This window comes from Condylura cristata, unplaced genomic scaffold, assembly GCF_000260355.1.
Source record: "Condylura cristata isolate star-nosed mole 26May11 unplaced genomic scaffold, ConCri1.0 scaffold00053, whole genome shotgun sequence".
Taxonomy (NCBI): Eukaryota; Metazoa; Chordata; class Mammalia; order Eulipotyphla; family Talpidae; genus Condylura; species Condylura cristata.
This window is the reverse complement of record NW_004567154.1, coordinates 1,824,831-1,838,385: the sequence shown is the minus strand read 5'-3', so window position 1 is coordinate 1,838,385 and position 13,555 is coordinate 1,824,831.

Below are 13,555 nucleotides of genomic sequence, written 5' to 3'. Positions count from 1 at the left end.
TATATTAGTTTACTTTTACTACATTTTGTGCATTTTTTTTTCATCTCAATTGTACTCCCTGTGGGCTTCCCATCACCAAATCACCCATGTGTCATCTCCATAGTCCAGTGCATTTCCCTCCTCCCACTGTTTTTGATCCTATTCCCCACTCCACCCCCATAAAATGTCTCTGGTCTATAGCTGTTCATTATTATTATTATCTTCTCGCCTGGTCCTTTATACTACTGCTATGAGTGAAACCATCCGGTACTTTTCCTTTACTTTCTGGTTTATTTGACTAAGCATGATCTTCTCCAGTTCCATCCATGTTGCTGCAAAAGACATGTGTTTCTTTTTTGGTGGCTGAGCAATATTCCATTGTGTATATGTACCACATCTTTTTAATTCAGTCATCTACTTTTGGGCATTTGGGTTGTTTCCATGTCTTTCCAACTGTAAATGAGGCAGCAATAAACATGGGGGTGCAGGTATCTTTTTGAGCCAGTGTTTTTGTGTCCTTTAGGTAGATAGCTAGGGATTGCTGTGTCATATGGAAGCTCTATGTTTAGCAGTTTGAGGAACCTCCAAATAGTTTTCCATAGTGGTTGTACTAGCTAGCATTCCCACCAGCAGTGCAGGGAGTTCCTTTTTCTCCACATCCTTGCCAACATTTATTGTTGTTAGTTGTTTGAAGATGTGCCATTCTCACTGGGGTGAGGTGGTATCTCATTGTGATTTTAATTTGCATCTCCCTTATTACGAGTGATGTTGAACATTTTTTCATATGCTTGTTTGCCATCTGCATTTCATCTTTGGAGAAATGGCATTTTAGCTCTTCTGCCCATTTTTTGATAGAGTTGTTTACTCTATTTGTTGAGTTTCATCAGTTCTCTGTATATCTTTGTGATCAATCCTTTATCACTCATTTTATGTGAGAATTTTTTTCCAAATCAGTGGGATGTCTGTCTTTTGTAATGTCTCTTTTGCTGTACAGAAGCTCTTTAACTTGATGTAGTCCCATCTATTTATCTTTGCCTTCCCTATTGTTGCATTGGGTGCTCTATCTTTCAGGATGTTGCTGAAGTGTATGTCGTGTAGTGTTTGGCCCATCTTTGCTTCTAGGTATTTTATGGTTTGTGTTCTTATGTCTAGGTCTTTAATCCACTTTGAGTTGATTTTTGTGTATGATGTGAGGTAGTAATCTGATTTCATTTTTTTTTCATGTAGATTCCCAGTTTTCCCAGAACCATTTGCTGAACAAACTTTCTTTGTTCCATTGTATCTTCTTTTTTCCTTTGTCAAAGATTAGCTGTAGATGGACTTTTTCAAAAGATTTATTTATTTACATGTACAGAACAGGGGTACAGGCTAGAGGTGTAGGGGCAGTGAGAGGATCTACCAGAGACTGAGTGGGTAGCAGAACAGGCCAAGTGAAGAAATACGCTGCTGAGGGGAGCGGCAGAGGTCTGCCGCACCATGTGGATCATCTCTGGGGGGTTGGGGGAGATGGAACTCATGTTGAACTGGCTTTAACTTCTCAATGCTGTGCTTTAACCTGCTGCGCCACCAGGGAGGGCCCTAAATGGACTTTTTATCCTCCTACAAGAAGGTGAGGATAGATTTTTTAACAAGGATCTGTAGTTGTCTTTTATTTCACAGTACAATGCCTTTCTACTTGTTCAGATAGCTGTGGCTGTGGTGCTCATAAATTATAATAGGCTTGAAGAAACAAACGTTACTTGGCATTGTAAGGACACCTCCAGTGAACATGTAATTTTCAAACTTCCTACAGTTCTGTGGGTACCTTAGCTGTGTGGTAGGGATCCACTATGATCCCCTCCCCTAAGCTAACTCCTCATCCAAAATCACAAATAGTTTCATGTCTCTAAGATGTGGCTGAGCAATAGATATAGTACTGGGCAGGAACCATAGTTGAATCAGGGTCAAACCTGGGAATTTTTCTAGCTGCTTTTCGAGTATGGAGCTTATCCTGGGCTGCTTGATCCTGTTGTAATATCCAGGTGCTTCAAATTCTGATTAGTGAGACCATTAGTTGTTATCTCACTTTTGAAACTGGGTGGGTATAAAACCCATGTTTTGCATATCACAGCAACTGCATGAAAATATATAACCTTTAGTATGAGGAGACACAGGTGATCTGATATATCTCTTCCTCACCAGTTTGGGATCCAGCTGTTCTAAATTGAGGAGCCAGAGTCACAAGCCTGTAATCACCAATCTGCACCCTTAGTGCCGTTGTTCACCAGTGGTGTACCTGCTGGCCTGCAACATTTTCTCTAGTGTAGTGTCTGGTTTTTATATTTTATACATATATACATCCATACATATATATATTATATTATATATATTATATATATACACATATAAAACATCTTTCTTCATGTTGTATATTTTTTCAACTTTGTTGTAATGCCCGTGGACTTCCCACCACCAATTCACCCTTGTGCCATCACCATAGTCCCATGTGCTTTTCCTCCATAGAATGTCTCTGGTTTATAGTTGTTAGTTGATTTTAGTTTTTATTTTATTATAATTACCTTTTTCCTGTTCATTTATAATCCTGCTATGAGTGAAACCATCCAATATATATTCTGTGGATTTTAAAGGTCTGATGTGGGCACATACTTTTGAATTAACAACAGCAGATAGACTCTCAATTAGCAGCCACCCCTACTTCTTGTAGGTCACATTGCCATAGTATCTGTCTAAACAAAGTTCAATTATAGTTCTGCTTACTACTTTCTATCGTGCCATTATTCTTGAGGTGTGCAACAGCTATCTGTTTACCTTTTAAGGGTCATTGTTTTGTTTAGCTATAATTTGATTGTGAAGATGTAGAGGAGGCAAGTTTTGTATCTTCACTCTGGTGCCATCTGTCAAAGTTCCCCAGGATGTTTCTGAATTTCCATGTGAGAAAAAATATTCCTATTAAACACACAGATTATTTATTTAAAAAAGAATATGAGACTGATATTGATCATCTTCATTCCAATGCTAAGAATTAGAAAATAATGAAATCATGTTTAAAATTCACTGAGGGAGTGAAGACTGGACCTTAGAAATTTTTATCTAACCAAAAATCATAAGAAAATTTTCCATATTATTCTATGCTATTTAACATATCAACTACTAATAGCATATTCTATGCTATTTAACATATCAACTACATGGAAAGAATTTAAAAACCCATGTAAATAAATATGGAAATCACTGGAAAATATGTTGAAGATCAATCCATTCACCATCACCAACTGTCAGTGTGTGCATATAATTATAATGGCTTTTAGCAAATCTTACAAGAACAGATGTGTTAAAGTATAAGCTACAAACCAAAATTATAAGGAGAAGATACCATAGCACATCTAGATCATAACAGAAATAGTGAGAATATATGTTGCTCACTGATATTTATGAAAATACATGAATAAAAAGTGATGCACATAGGGAACTAAATTTTCAGGGAGTCAACCAACAAAGCTCTGGAATGTTCCTCAACACCCGCTTGTAACAAATTTTTGGATATATAATTAACTGGTAGAGCCCTTTAGATAGATCTTTGATAATATGCATGAAAAATAAAAGATTTACTTGAAAAAAGTTTAACTTGCTTTGATCAAGAAATTCCATTTCTAAAAATCAGTGCTAATATTTTATTGTAGTGATGGTTACATGGTTCTCTAAATATGGAAATGATCACTAAAATGCACATTTAAATGTACAATTTTGTAGTGTATTAACTATATCCCAATAAAACTTTAAGAAAACTAATGCAGGCAAAAAATTCAATCAATATGACGTTCATTTCATTGCAACTGCAAAGGGGGAAATTGAAACCCCTAAGTCACTACATTCTATTTAATCAAACATCATCTGAAAATCTACTTATTGCCAGGTTGACAGTGAGCATAAAGAAATGACTCACATCTAGATTATGACCACAAAGGGATTCCCAGGCAAATAGAAGTCACCCAAGACATCAATTAAATCAATTTATTGATCTTCAACATATTTTCCATATTTATTCATATGGGTTTTGTTGGGGACCAGCTCCAACTATCGAAGTGTCTGGAGGCAAGACAGGCAGAGCCCTAAGGTGGGAAGGTGTCGGCGAGTGGAGATTCCAAAAGGGGAGAGAGGATCAGGTGCGAGGAAGACACAGGAGTCAGGATTGGGTGCAAATCTTCCTGCCATTCCCTCAGCAGGTCTTTATTTATACTGTGTCGCAAATAGCCAGTTGCAATAATGCATAGGGCAAGCTAATGAGAGATCACCATAAAACGTTCTCAAGGACAAGGGGAACAAAGCATTCCTCTCTAAACATATAATGGTACGCTAGATTATACTTTCTTGTGATAATTGTCATGTGACAGCTGTCCAGCTATCACTCAAAGGAAGAGGGGTCTGGGAAGGGATGAGCTCGTTAGCAAAAGGTTATTAGGGGTCTTTGGGTAGTAATAAATTGTGTTAGCAGTGTTATCAGTGATTGCCCAAAGAAAAGCTAATGGCTAATCCAAGGCCAGCAGAGAGCAGCCAGTGCTTGTTTTAAAAGGAGCAAATCAAGAGAAAGTTGTAACAGTTGTGTATCAAACAACACCTGTGTAATCAAGGCCAAAATTTGTCCATGAGTCCTTATGCCCTGGGAGTCTTCTCTGAGGTTTGCCTTTTTATTCAAAGAAACCAAGGATGCTTCCCAGGAGTTTTTATGCCCTGGGGTCTTATCTCTCCTGGGGCTTGCCTTCTCAGGAGACAGAGGGATTTCTTGCCCTGGGGCAGCTTGCCTGAACCAGACAGCTGCTTTATGAGGCTAAGACAATCCAGTTGTAAACTGATGGTTGCTCAGAATATTTTGATATTATGATTATACAAAAAGGGAGGTCATAACATAAGTTAGCAGTGGAAATTCTGATTTTTCAGAGCTTTTCCCGATCTACCCAGAATCTGTCAGTCGATAGATGTTGCATAGCTTGTGCCAGGGTTTTTAAATTCTCTCCAGTTCATCAATGGAAGAGACGAACTGGTGAAGAGGACCAGGGAAGTGTGCCCTGAGGAGATGCCACATGAACACCAGGGACTAGAATTCCCATATTACAATGCTTCTTCGGGAGATCAGGTCCATATAACCACCATTCAAACAAAATAAAGAAACATCTTCCTTACTTCCACTCCTCCCACAAAGGAGAGGTAATATGAGATACAACAACCATCGACACTCATATACTCATCCAGATCAGGAATCGTATGGGAAAGTTCAACTAAGAGTTCATCCCAATGTCCTAAGAAGTCTTACACACTTTCATGGCACTTAACAGTCTTCTCTAAACAGCTCCGAAGTCTTCCACTACCCAGGTGGGTTTTTATCTCCCAATTCCTTTCCTACATATAGGCGGAATAGGTAAAAAGATCAGAGCAAGTGGAACTGAATTCAGCAAGCATTTCTGACAGTGCCCCCCACCCCCGACCAGTGTTGCCAAGGCCTAAACCTCAAGTTTCTTACTATCTTCTGGTGAAGGAAAACATAAAATAAGATACTGATACTATTGTGCAAATACGTGCTGGCCAGGAGGCATAAGAGTCCAAAGAACAGAAGCAAATTCAGTGTGGGGATTAGGAGAGACTTCCTAGAGGTGACGATATCTCAGTTCAGTGTCCAAAGTGACAAACAATTGGCTAGCTAAATAATTGGAGGTTGATATTAATGCAAGCATATTTTAAATACTGTCCAGAAAATTTGGAAATAACTTTCAATTTTAAAAAACATTGTATTCATGGCCCTCCCTGGTGGTGCAGCGGGTTAAAGCACTGCACTGAGAAGCTAAAGCCACTTCCGCATGAGTTCGATTCCCGCCTGCTCCAAAGGTGACCACAATGGCGAGCAGACCTCTCCTGACCTGCCCGCTGCTCCCCTCAGCAGTGTACTTCATAGATATGCCTGTTCTGCTCCCCACTCTGTCTCTGGTGAAGCCTTTCACCGCCCCTGAGCCTCTGGCCTGTACTCCAGTTCTGTATGTACAAATAAATAAATCTTTAAAAAAAACTGTATTCATATTCTCCAATTTTATTTGTCTATCTGAAACATCTATCATACAGTGCCTAACACACTGTAAACAATCAATAAATACTTGCTGAATGAATGTATAAATCCAGGTGAAACAACAAATATTATAAAAAGGAAGGATTGATATCCACACTGTTAAAGATCTCCTCCAAATCAAAAAGGAAATTACAGCAACAACAACAATAATAATAACAACAGCTTTGCCATTCTTCAACTTATGGGGTAGGTCTTATGATTGTCCCATTTTATGGAGAGAAATCTGAAGCTTATTAACCATAGAAATGATAAGTAAGGTAACTTGGGTGAGTCTGACTCCAGAGCACTTACTTTTACCCACTAATCTTTACTTCCATCCCCCATATGGGCAAAGAGTTAGATTATACAATATACAAAAGGAAATAGATGAATGATCGAGAAACAGGAAAAATGTTAAATCTTAATAAAGCAAATAAAAGCAACACCGAGATACCACTTCTAGCACCTATAAGATAAACATTATTTAATTGATAAATATAGATGTGTTTATGAGTTGGTGAGAGAATAGACACAAGTGTATTATTATGCATCATTGGTGAAAATCAAAATTTAAATATCTTCATATGTCTGCATATGACCCAATAACTCTTCTTTCAAGGTGTTACCTTATAGAGCAAAGAATATGCAATGGAACAAGGACAGATTGTCTACCAATGGGAAAACTGGAACTAACATAAGCAAAAAGAAAGAAAAAAGAAACTATACCACTACCACACACCATGCAAGAAAATCAAATCAAATGGATAAAAAATTTGGGCATAAGACCTGAAACCATAAAATATATAGAAGAAAATATAGGTAAACACTATGAAATGAGATGACATCAGCAACATGGCTGCCAAGAGTCACTGGGATTAAGTTCTCTCTTTGACATAGTAAACAGGGGAGAAACTAAAGCAAACTCTTGCAAAAACTCAGGATTAGCAACCCAGGGGAAACAGAAGGAAGGTGAAAGCAATGGAAGTGGAGAGAGATATATCCACCAGATCCTGACCACCCTCCCCCACTACAAACCCTGAACACATATAACAAGGGAAAGAAAAGGTGGAGAAGGAAAAAGAAATCTGAAAGCAACTGGGAAAGCTGAAAAATCTGAAAACCCAAGAAGAAAAAAAAAAAAAAGTCAGCTGGTTGTTCGCATGGAGGGGAGCAGGACTATTACAGATCCATGGGAGTGAGACCAGCAGGAAGAATAAGACTCAGCCTTCTCACCACCGCTGAAGGCAGGGCAGGAGTCCAGCCCAAGCCCATGGGGACACTCAGCCCCTGACAGCCAGAGACAGGGCAGCAGCGATCCAGTTTTTAGCAATGATTCCCTGATAGGGGAAGCCAGGCAGGGAGTGGCAGCCAGAGAACAACACTCAGTGATTGAAATAGACCAGTCTCTGTCTTGAATGGGACATACACCATTTGTATTCCTCTGAACTTTGCTCAGGGCTTTGCCCTGAAAGGGGAAATCTGAGCTTCTACTCCCCACATTTTACCAACTGGGAGAAGCGCAACAGACTGCACTCAGCTCCCAACATTAGAAAACAAGGCATGGCCAAAGACACTAAAACGGTCAGGGCTTTGCAAAAAAAAAAAAGGGGGGGGGGAATCTGTGCTTTTTTTTTTTTTTTTTTAAAGATTTATCCACTTATTCATACAGAACTGGGGTACAGGCCAGAGGCTCAGGGACGGTGAGAGGCTTCACCAGAGACAGAGTGGGGAGCAGAACAGGCAGATCGACGAAGCACACTGCTGAGGGGAGCAGCGGGCGGGTCAGGAGAGGTCTGGCTCGCCATGTGGTCACCTCCGGGGCAGGCGGCAGGCGGGAATCGAACTCATGCGGAAGTGGCTTCAGATTCTCAGTGCTGCGCTCCAACCCGCTGCGCCACCAGGGAGGGCCAGAATCTGTGCTTTTTTTGGTCCTCCAGCTGGGAGGGGGCATGGCAACCTGTATTCAGCTCCCAGCCAGTAAAAGGAAGGGCAGGAGAGTGTGGCTACTGCTCACTGGAACAGACAGGGTTCTCCTGCAGTAATGGGCAGAACAGAACACCTGGTGATAACTAGAAGTTGAACAGTGGCAGAGCTGCCACTATTAATGCATAGTACCTCATCTGAATTGGAAGCCAGGCCAGGGGTGGGACCACTACCAAAAGGAGCACAAAGCCCCCCTAAAAAAATCAAGGAACAGAGGGACAACCGCCACCAACAAGAACATCCCTCGGCCGCCCCAGAAGGAGACACAGCAGAAATGCAGGCCAATAAAAGCAACTCAGTATCTCAACACATAGAAAGCATTAGGAAACAGACAACAGGGAAAGAAAAAATGCAAATACACAAATAAGTCCACAGGGAAAAATTAACCACAGAAAGATTAGTCACCAGAAATCAACAAGGACATAGAAGAACTGCTCATCCTGTCAGAGAATTTAGAATCATTATGATAAACAAACAAAAAGAAGATCAAAAGGAAAAAAAAATATGAGAGCAATAATTAATGGACTGAAGAATAAAAACAGGACTTTATAAGGGAAATAAATGGAATGCAGGAGATTAAAAGATCACTGAAGGAGATAAAAAATTCTGGAAAAAGCAACAAAAACAGAATAGATGAAATGAAAGAATGAATCAACACCTCAAAGACACAGAAATAAATAAACAGAAATAGAAAGAAGTAAAAAAGAAAAAGAATGAAGAAACACAATGAGAGCTATCTGACACCATGAGGAAAGGAAATATCAAAGTTATAGGTCACCCAGAAGGTGAGGAGAAAGGCCAAGGAATAGAGAAAATATACAGAGATAATTGATGAGAACTGCCATAATATGAAGGGGATGCAAATAGACATACAAGAAGTGAGAACACCAATCTACCATGAAGAAAGGAGTATAAATATAGCAAGACATGCAATAGTAAAGCTACTAAATATCTAAGACAAGGAAATAATAATGAGAATGACAAGAGGGAAAAAACAAGTCACTTATAAAGGAAAACCAAGCAGGCTAACACCAGACTTCTCTGAAGAAAAACTAAGGGCAAGAAGAGAGTGGTGGGACATAGTCAACAGCCCATCAAATGCTAACCAAGAATATTTCATTCTGCCAGCTCTCCTTCCTCTATGAAGAAAAAATGAGGAAATTCTCAGTCAAACAGAAGCTCCACTATTTTGTCAAGACTAAAACCCCCACTCCAAAAAATACTACAAGAAGTCCTTAGCCCAAAACCAACAGAGGGATGAATATGAACTTATCAAAACAGGAATAAAAACAGAAAAAGGAAAAACAAAATGGCAAATATAGTTGCCAATGTATCAACATTAACTCTAAATGAAATGGTTTATATTAGGCACTAAAGAGACACAGGGGGCAGGCTGTATTAAAAAACAGAACCTAACCTTCTACTGTCTCCAGGAAACACTTCAAACTGCAAAAGAGAAAAACAGATTGAAAGTAAAAGGATGGAAAACAATCCTACAAGCAAATGGACCAAAAAAGAAAGCAGGAACAGCTATTCTTACATCAGATAAGGAAGACTTCAAACTAAAATATGTTAAAAGAGATACAGATGGCCACTACATTATGATTAAGAGGGCAATACAGCAAGAAGACATGACACTGGTCAACATATACGCACCAAATGAGGGCACACCAAAATATACCAGGAAACCATTTGCTCTATGAAAATGTGTATTAGAGAAAATACATACATAGTCAGAGTCTTCAAAATGCCACTCTCAACAGTGGACAGATCAACAAGACAAAAAATAAGCAAGGACACTAAAGCTCCAAACAGGGACATAGAATTCTTGGGCTTAATAAACATATATAGAACACTGCACCCAAAAAAAATATGAGTACACATTTTCTCAAATCCTCATGGATCATTCTCAAGAATTGATCACACACTGTGACACAAGGCAAATATCAAGATACACTATGACTGAAATCAAACCAACTATCTTCTTTCACCATGAAGGAATCAAACTAGAAATTAACCATGTGAAGGAATCAAACTAGAAATTAACCATGTGAAGAAGGCACTTCCTCTTGAAACCCACACTACTGGAGGACCATTTGATATATGAAGACATCAAGGAAGAAATTTTAAAAATACCTTGAGAAGAATGACAATGAGGACAAAACTACAAAACCTATGGATCACATTAAAAGCAGCTATAAGAGGAAAATATATAGCAATACAGACTCACATAACTAACAAGAAACAACTAAAAGAAATAATCTCCCACCTTAAAGAACTAGAAAAAGAACAACAAAATAACAGGGAAAAAAAGTAGAAGACAGAAGACAATAAAAGTCAAAGCAAAACTAAGTGAAATAGAAGTTAGTAAAACAATCCAAAAAATCAATGAAACCAAAAGTTGGTGCTTTGAAAAGGTAAACAAAATAGAGAAACATCTAGAAAAGCTTGTGAAGACAAAAGAGCAGAAAGGACAAATAAACAGGATCATAAATGAAACAGGAGAAATCACAACAGATACAGCAGAAATCAAAAGAATGAGAGAATACTATGAACAGCAATATGCAAACAATTCAACAATCGAAAACGGATAAATTCCTACAACTCTACAATCGTTCAATGCTAGATAAAGAAGAAATAGTACTAAGCAGGCCAATTATAAGCAGTGAAACTGAAGCAGTAAATAAAACCCTCCCCAAGAATAAAAGCCCAGGACCAGACAAATTTACAAATGAATTTTACCAAATGTTCAGAAACAAACTAGTACTATCCTGCACAAACTCATTTAAAAAATCGAGAAAGAAAGAAAACTATCAACTACTTTCTACAAGTCAACATCACACTGATGCCAAAACCTGACAAAGACAAAAAAAAAAAAAAAACCTTCAGACCAATCTCCCTAATGAACACTGAAATAAAAATCTTCAATGAAATCTTAGCAAACAGAACCCAATAATTTGTTAAAAGAATAATTCACTGTGACCAAGTGGGTTTCTTAAAATCAATTAATGTAATCCATCACATAAACAGACAAAAAAAATAAAAATCATATAATTTTATCAATAGAATCAGAGAAGGCATTTGATAAAGTTCAGCATCCATTTTTGTTTAAAGCCCTTTAAATCATTGGAACATACCTCAACATGATAAAAGCCATATATGACGAACCCACAACCAATATTATCCTCAATAGAGAAAAGCTGAAAGCCTTTCCTTTAAGATCAGAAACAAGACAAGGATGTTCACTATCACTACTGCTCTTCGACACAATACTGGAAGTTCTAGCCAGAGCAATAAAACAGTAAAGAGACATAGTAGGAATCCAAATATGGCAAGAAGAAAAGCTATCTTTTTTTGCAGATGATATGATAATTTACATGGAAAACCCTAGGAACTTCATAGAAAAACTAAACAAAACAATTAACCAGTTTAGCAAGGTCACAGGATATAAAATCAACATACAAAAGTCATTAGCCTTCCTATACAAAAACAAACAATCAGAAGAAGTGGAAATCAAATAAAACATCCCCTTTACAATAGAGACAAACAAAAAATAAATCAAATACTTGGGAATAAATCCTAACAAAAGAGGTAAAAGATTTATGCAAGGAAAACTATAAAACCTTGATAAAAAGAAAACAAAAAGACAAAGAAATTGAAAGACACTCCCTGCTTATGGATGGGAAAAATTCACATCATTAAAATGGTCATCCTACCAAAAGTGATATACAGATTTAAAGCTATTCCAATAAATATTTCAATGACACTTTTGAAAGTAATAGAACAAATTGGAACCACAAAAAACCTCCAGTAGCCAAAACTCACCTGTCTAAAGCAAAAGAAATCAGAGGCATCACAATCCCAAACTTCAAGCTATACTACAAAGCCATAATAATCAAAACTGTGTGGTACTGGAACAAGAACAGACTTACAGTCCAATGGAATTTAATAGAAAACCCAGATATAAACCCACAGGCTTATGGACAGCTAATTTTTGACAAAGGTGCAAAGAATATGCAATGGAACAAAGAAAGTTTATTCAGCAAATGGTGTTGGAAAAACTGGGCTGCTACATGCAAAAATATGAAGCTATACTACTACCTTGTGCCATTCACAAAAAACCATCTTGAAATGGATTAAGGAACTACACATAAGACCAGAAACTAAAATAGCTACAAGAAAATGTAGGTGAAACACTACATGAAGTACACCTCAATAATATCTTTAAAGATATATCGCCCAAAGCAAGGATAGTAAAGGTAAAGATAAAGAGCTGGGACTACATCAAGTTAGAGAGCTGAGACAGCAAGAGAGACACTACACAAAACAAAGAGATACCCCACTGATTGGGAGAAAATATTTGCACACAATACTAATGACAAAGTACTGATCACAAAGGTACACAAAGAGCTAATGAAATTTAACAAATATAAAGTAACCCCATCAAAAAATGGGCAGAAGAGCTATAAAGACACTTTTCTGAAGAGGAAATGCCAATGGCCAACAGGCATATGAAAAAATGTTCAACATCACTTGTAATAAGGGAAATGCACATTAAAATCACAATGAGGGGCCCTCCCTGGTGGCGCAGCGGGTTAAAGCACAGCACTGAGAATCTAAAGCCGCTTCCTCATGAGTTCGATTCCCACCTGCCCCGGAGGTGACCACATGGCGTGGCAGACCTCTCCTGACCCGCCCGCTGCTCCCCTCAGCAGTGTATTTCGTTGATCTGCCTGTTCTGCACTCCACTCTGACTCTGGTGAATTCTCTCACCCTCCACATCTCTGGCCTGTATCCCAGTTCTGTATGCACAAATAAAATAAAATCTTTAAAAAAAAAAATCACAATGAGTACCATCTCATATCAGTGAGAATGGCACATATTGCAACAACAAATGTTGGCAAGGATGGGGAGAAAAAGGAACTCTCATACACTGCTGGTGGGAATGCAAACTGGTCCAACCACTATAGAAAGCTGTTTGGAAGTTTCTCAAAAAGCTAAAAATTGAACTTCCATATGACCCAGTGATCTCACTCCTAGGTATCTACCCAAAGGACAAAAATTATCTTCTCAAAAGGACACCTGCACCCCCATGTTTATAGCTGCTATATTTACGATAGGGAAGATGTGGAATCAACCCAAATGCCCAAACATAGATAACTGGATTGAAAAGATGTGGTATATATTCACAATGTTATATTACTCAGAAATCAAAATAAAATAAAATAAAATAAACTCATGCCTTTTGCAGTAACCTGGATGGAGCTGGAAGGGATCATGCTTAGTGAAAAAAACCACAAAGAAAAAGACAAATACCAGATAGTTTCACTCATTGCAGAAGCATAAGGGATCAGGAAAAGAAAGAAAGAGAGAAGAAAATGTAAAGTAAAAATTAAAAAGATGAACAACTATAAACCAGAGACATTTTATGGGGGTGGAAAGGGGAATGGGATATAAACTGGGGTGGGAAAAGTACACACAACTATGGTGATGGCACACGTG